Source organism: Echinops telfairi, unplaced genomic scaffold (genome assembly GCF_000313985.2).
Source record: "Echinops telfairi isolate 266 unplaced genomic scaffold, ASM31398v2 ScPeMD7_18;HRSCAF=68, whole genome shotgun sequence".
Lineage (NCBI taxonomy): Eukaryota > Metazoa > Chordata > Mammalia > Afrosoricida > Tenrecidae > Echinops > Echinops telfairi.
In genome coordinates this window covers 39,520,879-39,528,926 of record NW_022103915.1, presented here as the reverse complement: position 1 = coordinate 39,528,926, position 8,048 = coordinate 39,520,879, and positions in this window count along the sequence as shown.

The window sequence follows — 8,048 nt, the reverse complement described above, 5'->3', positions numbered from 1 at the left end:
ATATTAAGGGCTCAAGTAGAAGACAAATGTTTTGAGAATGATGATGGCAACAAATGTACATATGTGCTTGGCACAATGGATGTATGTATGGATTATGATAAGAATTGTATGAGCCCCCAATAAAATGATTTTTTTTTTAAAGACAAAGAGTAGAAGACTGGATAAGACAGTAAGATCCATCAATCTGCAGCCTTCAAAAGACACATCTCAAACTCACAGACAAAAACAGACTCAGAGTCAAAAGTTGGTGAAAAATCTACCAAGTCAATGGTAATTAAAAAAAAAAGCAGGCGTGGCAATATTAATCTTGGACAAAATATACCTCAAGGTACACAAGATAACAAGAGACAAGAATGGACATTACATAATGCTCAAGGGATCAATAGATCAAGAACCTATAACCATAATAAATTTATATACATCCAGTTATAGTAGGTGATTTTAATACCCCACGATCAAAGCAAGGTATACCAACAGGTAAGAAACTCCATAAAGGAATCGAAGAGCTGACAAAGACAATCGATCAACTCACCCTGATAGATATCTACAGAGCTCCCCATTCATCAGCAAAAAATACACCTCTTCTCCAGTGCACATGGCTCTGATTCTAGAATAGAGCACATGCCAGGACACAGAGCAAATAGAAAAGAAAGACAATAAATTGGACACTCAACAATTCACTTCTCAAGTAGGATTGTATAATAGTCCAAATAAGAGAGGAAATTAGGAGGTTCCTAAAAACTAAGGAGAATGATAACACAACATATCAAAACCTATGGGATCTGGATAAAAGAGGAGAGACTCATGGTCAGCTCCTTAACACAACACCTCCAACAATGAGAACAAAGGCAGCCTCATAAGCCTTCCAACAGCAGACGTAAAGCCATCTTAAAAATTAGAGCAGAAATCAATGTTCTGGGAAACAGAACAATAGAAAAATCAACAAAACAAGAAGTTGGTTCTTTGAAAGGATTCATAAAATCGACAACCCGCTAGCAAACTTAAAGGAAAAGAAGGAACAGACATCAATATCAAGAATTAGGGGTGATGAATGGCCAATGAACATATGAGAAAATATTCCCAATCATTAGCCATCAAGAAATGCAAATCAAAACAACTATGAGATACCACCTAACACCCACAAGGATAGCCCAATTAAACAAAACGAACAAACAAACAAAACCAGAAAAGCAACAAATGTTGGAGGGGGTGTGGTGCAATAGGAACTCTCATTCACTGCTGGTGGTCTTGTAGCTACATACAGCCACTGTGGAAAGCAATTTGGTAAAACCTAAAACAGATGGAAATCGAGTTACCTTTTGACCCAGGAATTCCACTACTGGGCATAAACCCAGAAGAAATAAGAAACAGACCATGACCAGACATCTGCTCCCCAATGTTCATCACTGTGCAGTTTACAGTCACAAAAAAATTGGAAAAACCCTAAATTCCTGTGGTAGTTGCATAATCTGGTATCAACTTGTGAAGGGGTGGAATCTAGCCTGTCAATCAAGGCGCAGCTTGATGACCTCATTTGGAGGCACCACAGAAATAAATAGCTCACTGGAGGCCAGATACAAACAGAGTCTCTGCTTCCTCTTCCTGCTGACAAGACACATGGAGCTACACTGATAGAGCCAGAGCCCTGGAGCTGGAAAAGCCTCATGGAGACCCCTGCCAGTGCTAAGATGCTTCTGCCATCACTGGATCCACAAGACTTTTCACCCACTGTCCTGTGATTTTCCTGTATTTGGCATCATTGCATGTGTTACCTGAATCTGAAGAGGAAATTACAGACTGGACATATGGACTAATATTGGACTTACGGACTTAATCTGGACTGGGCTGGGATGTTTTCTTTATATACAATTACTCTGTGATATAAACTTCTCTATTACACACATATGAGTTTCCCTGGATTTGTCTCTCTAGTCTACCCAGACTAACACAATTGTCATTAATACATGAATGAATTAAAAAATTCTGGTATATTCACACAATAGAATACTACTCATCCCTAAAAAATAGTGAAACAAGAAGCCCCTCATCTCATGGAAAGGGGTTGAAGGATATTATGCTGAGTGAAGTTAGCCAAACACAAAAGGCCAAGTGCAACATGAGTCCACTGAGGTCAGTTCAAACAGCAGAATGGACATAAGGGAAAACATGCACAACACACAATTCCTGGGCCAGATATTCTGGACCAGCTATTCTGGCAAGAGTCAGACCAAACCCAATGATACAAACGTCATCAAAAACAGATGCAGACAGCACCTTTGGTGAAAGGCATCTATTCTCCCCTACTCATTTGCCTTTAAGGCCCACAGAGAGGTGGAGGAAGGAAAAGGAAGGAAATGGTGGGCCAGGGCACCACCCAATGGGAGGGAATTGTATACATCTCCACAGGAAAGCGAGAGCAAGAGTAGACCTCCTTCCAGCCTGCCAATCTATGAGGGCAATGTTCCCGCTCAGAGCAGCTCCTTCCCAGAGATGACTGCAGGGCTGGCCTCAGCTCGAGATATGACAGCCTCACCATAGAGGAGAGCGTTGCAGAGGCTAGCCTGAAGATATAGTTCAGGGAGAGTGGTCTGACTGACCCGCCCAAATGGGGGCAAACCAAGAGGGGAGAGCAATGGGAGTGGAGCCACGAAGTCCCCGAGGAATCCCGACTGTAGACTTCTGACTCAGGAGTAACACTTGGCACCCCACCTGAACTGGTGGGGGATTACTCACAAGGAGGCCACAATGAATGTCTAAGGAATAAATGGGGGTGGGGAGGTGCATCTAGACTGCTCCATCCTTGACTGGGAATAGCAATGTGAATTTAGAAGAAGTTCACCTTTCAGACAGGAATGTGGCTCTATGTCATGGTCTTGGTTTGACTAATGACTATGTGCATGTTGTTGTTGTTGTCGTTTGGGGGGGGGTGTTAAAATATTTTATTATTTAGCTTCTGTTTTTGTTTTTTGGTGTTTATCTTATACAAGAAATGCAGGAAAGGCAGTCTTACGGAGATAGCAGCCAGATCAGGGATGGTCCCTGGGGGTCATGGTGGGGCCAGGGGGACAGGAAGCCAAAAATGAAATGTACAGGGAATAGTTAGCATTCTGAAATGGGCTGCGAGGAGGGTGTAGCTCTTCTGGTAGTATTTGATCAATAGAATTGTATCTGAGAGGAATTACTGAGAGGCGAACGACAGGCAAACATAAATAGTGGGGTAGAAGGGGGAAAACCCCAACATATATATATATATAAATGAATATGAATATGTGTGTATTTGTATATGTGTGTGTGAATTTGTTGATATATGTGTATGTATATATATATATGTAAATGCAAAAATGTAGCAGATGGACTCTGAGCCTCTAGTTAAATCTTACCTCAGTATAAGAATGCTTTGTTCTAATAATGTGGCATTGTGCAATACCCACCTTCCTGACATGATTGCTGAACAGAAAATGGGTGCATAAGCAAATGTGGCGAAGAAAGCTGATGGTGCCCAGCTATCAAAAGCTATAGTGTCTGGGATCCTAAAGGCTTGTAGTTAAACAAGCAGCCATCTAGCAGGGAAGCAACAAAGCCCACATGGAAGAAGCATGCCAGCCTATGTGATTATGTGGTGTCGATGGGAAGATGTATCAGAAGTTCAAAAAAACATGCAACCAAATCCATATGAACAAGAGTGGATATGGTGTAGATCCAAAGTCCACCAGCAAGATAATTTGGACAGTCGCTCTTAGAAGGGCCTCATGGAATGAAAGATAATCCAGGGTGTTGTATAACACTGATGAACAACATAACTATCCTCTAATGCTTTAAGATTTCCTCCCATTACTAGTAAGGCCCTTATACGATATACCTCATTAATCATGTTAGATTTGTGTATGTTCATTTGTACCTTCAAGATCGCTGAGTACATGGTAGTCACGATAGATGACCCTCAGAGACAGTGACAGGAGTAAAGGTTCCCTGAGGGTATGGGAATTTGAGGGAGGGGGGGCGACATGGGGGAGAACAGGATTGATAGCATTGATGATTGTATAACCCCACCCGATGGGATTGAGCAACATAACTGTATGAGAAGCAAAGAGATATAATGGAATGAGTAAGATGGCAATAAAAATATTATTTAATTAAAAAAAAGAATTAGGGATGAAACAGGGGAAGTCACAACAGACCCTAATGAAATAAGATTAATAAAGCAGTACTATGAGAGATTGTATGCTAACAAATTCAATAATTTGGAGGACATGAACAAATACTTAGAAAAACACTCTCTCCCCAAATTAATGTATATGGACATTAAGGACTTGAACAGACCTATAGCAAAAGGAGAAATAGATAAGGTCATCAAGAAACTCCAAACTAAAAAAGCCATGGCCCAGATGGCTTCACAGGAGAATTATACCAAACCCAGAACCTGGAAAGGGACAACGAACTCCCGAGGTCATTCTATGAAACCAGGTTAACCCTAATATCAAAACCGGGCAAAGACCCCAAAAGGATAGAGAGCTACACACCTGTATCACTCATGAACATACACGCAAAAAATCTCAACAAAAATTTGGCCAATAGAATCCATTATGTCAAAAAAATAATACATCATGACCAAGTGGGATTCATGCCAGGGATGCAGGGATGGTTCAACATTCAACAATTAAGGGAATCCACCATATTAACAAGAAAAGGGAAAAGAACCATATGATCATATCAATTGATGTAGAAAAAGCATTTGATAATATTCAACATGCATTCCTAATAAAAACTTTCAAGAAGATAGAATTGGAAGGGAAAATTCTCAATACAATAAAGGCCATACACAAGAAACCAATAGCCAATATTATACTCAATGGGGAAAATCTGAAAACATTTCCACTGAATAGGGGAACTGAACAAGGATGTTCCTTAGCCACACTTTTATTCAACATTGTGCTGGAAGTCCGAGCCAGTACCACAAGACAACAGCAAGAAATCAAGGTAGTACAAGTAGGTAAAGAAGGTGAAACTTTCATTATTTGCAGATGATATGATTTTATGTATTGAGAATCCCAAGGTGTCCACAACAGGATTACAATAGAGGAGTTTGATAGGGTAGCAGGATACAAGGTTAACAGGCAGAAATCAATTGGATTACTACATACCACTGAAAAAGACATCAAGGAAACAATAGATTCACAGTAGCCACCTAGAAATTGAAATACTTTGGAATAAATCTAACCCCAAAACACTAAAGACCTTACATAGAAAGCTATAGAAAATTATGACAAGAAACCAGAGGGGATCTATACAAATGAAAGAACATCCCATATTTGTGGATTGGAAGACTCAATATTGTGAAAATATCAATATTACCTAAAGCACTATACAGATTCAATGCAATCCTGATCCAAATCCCAGCATCATTCTTCAAAGAAATGGAAAAACTGACGACCAACTTCATAGGAGAGGGAAGAAACCCAGGATAGTCCAAGAACTCTGCAAAAAGAAGAACTTAGTAGGTGGTCTTGCACTTCCTGACCTCAAAACCTACTCCACAGCCACAGTTGTCAACACAGCCTGCTACTCGTATAATGATAGATGTATGGACCAGTGGATCAGGTCGAAAAAAATTCTTTTTACATTTTTATTATCTTTTTCAAATAGCGTCTTGAAGTCGCCTCCTACGTCAACTAGAAGAGTAAGAATGAGCACTTGCATTGTTCAACCTTGTCAAGAAAAGAGTTTCCACTTCTGAATAAACCAAAAAACCTTGACTGGCATCATCCATTCCGCCATAGTGAATCTATAGGAACGGGTAGAAGTGCATCTGTGGATTTCTGAGACTGTAGCTCCTCATGGGACTAGAAAGCTTTATCTTTCTCCTGAGGAGCGGCTGGTGTTTTCAAATGGCTAACCTCAGCGTTAGCAGCCTAACTCATAACCACTATGCCACCAGGGCTCCTGAATAGATAAAAGAATTTTTTTAATTAAAAAACTTTCATCTCCTGCCTGTATTCAGGGTTGTTTTTTTTTTAATGTTTCCTTGGTTCAGAGCATTTGCTTAAATGTTCCCAAATTTAGTTAGCCTACTACCTTCATTTCAGAAAAAAAATTACTAAGTAGCCTCCTGGCAATTAAAAATATTTGTGCTATAGTACATAATCCAAGGAAGTGTAGGTATCTGTTTTTGCAACCCCCATGGAGCCTTCCAGTGCCCCACAGGGGACAGTATCACCCACTTTGGGAAACATTGACTTAAACTGTTATTGAATCAGTTTCCCTTGATTATTTCATTTCTCAATATACTTCTTGTTAAGATAGATGATACATGATATGAGATAACTTGATCTCACAATTTAAAAAAAATCTAGCCTATAAATTCTATGTGTTTCTAGTTAATACCATAAGCTCAATTCCTAGCACAATGCCAGGCAGATGGTCAACACTTACTAACAATTGTTGGCTATGGTTGGCAATTTTTAACCTTGATCCTCATAAAGGCTGGCTTGAAAAGACTCCTTGCTTTTATTTTCTACTATTTTCTTAAAACACCTTAAAAAGGACACATTTAGAAGGTATTGAATGTTTGGAGCAGAATTTCATGGTCCAAATTGTCTGCAGTAAAGAGAGGCCGACATGGGAACCCCAGATTACCTGGGTATAACTCTAAACACAATCTATTCAAAGACAGTGATTCAGACCCAGTTCAAGCACTATTGGGGAACAGGGTTCAGGGATGTTCAAGAATTGCTTCCCCTCCATTGCTCTGAAAGATAAACCCACAAATAGATATTGCTTCCCATCCAAATGAGATTAAAATTCCTCAAGTTCCCATATCTAAGGCTCCCTTAGCCAGTAGATTCAACTCTAAGTGAAGCAAGAAATTTGGGGTCTGGCCCAAACAATCCCACATTCTAATCCTTGACACTTTTGCAGGATAACTTTGATGCTTTCGGCCCCCAAATGCCATTTTTTAGCTACATAATTTTTAGTGGCTTGATTTGGATAAAGGGAAATAAGTATTTTTTAAGAACAAAATAAAATATTCCGTGTTATTTGTGCCTTTTGTTGTAGTTTTTTGTTTGTTTGTTTGTTTGTTTGTTTGTTTGTTTTCTATACCCCCTCCTGCCATCATTTTTACCACTCTGGATCCTGCCCCTACCCAACCAGCCACAATTATAAAGTAGAAATATTCGGACCCTCATGAGCTCACTTTAAAATATCTACATAGAAGTTCTGCTGCTAGGCTTCAGAGAGACCATGATGAGTCACATAGACAAAATTTCTATCATTAAATTTGGGAGGGTGAACATCCCAAATAACACAGTCACAAAAATTAATATCCAATTATCAACTAACAAATATGCTACAACAAATCTCAGAGGAAGTAACAGACTAAAGTAAGCTCTAAAGCAAGAGTAACAGTTAACTAGGCAGAGGGGATGTAAAGAATAGGAATGAGGAATAAAGTTGCAGGCCGGTGTGAGCATTACAAGAACTGGAAGATCAGAAGGCACAAAAAGGACTCACTATTCCTTCCTTTCCATGAGAACTGCCTAGGCTCTCTCCTTGGGGTGGTGGGTGACAACTAGCCTAGAACTACTCTGGCCCTGATCTCAGAGATACCTCCTTTGTCTTGCTAAGTTTTTCAGCATGAAGTCTCTTGCCACTTTCTTCTACTTCTTAGTTCAATTCATTCTCAAATCTCTTCTTTAAGATGTAAATACTTGGAGAGTATTGGTTGTGTCTCCACAGAATTGGAATGAGCATACAGACCCAACAATGACACCAAATCAGGAGGGCAATGTAACACATGGAAGAACCCATGAAAAGACTGGACTACAGGGCCGGCCCCAACCAGAACCAGCCTGACCCCCACCCTGGAAGTGTGTGCCACAGAGAACACCACTAGACCTTCCAGTGGGGGAAATGAACCAACCTGCAATACCCAGACCAAAGCAGAAGCAAATGAAAAGGGGAGAAAGGGAGTGGAGCACATCCTGGCCCACCAAGCCTTGAGGATGATAGCCCCACTCAGAGCAGCCAATGCACAGAGAGGACCATATGGC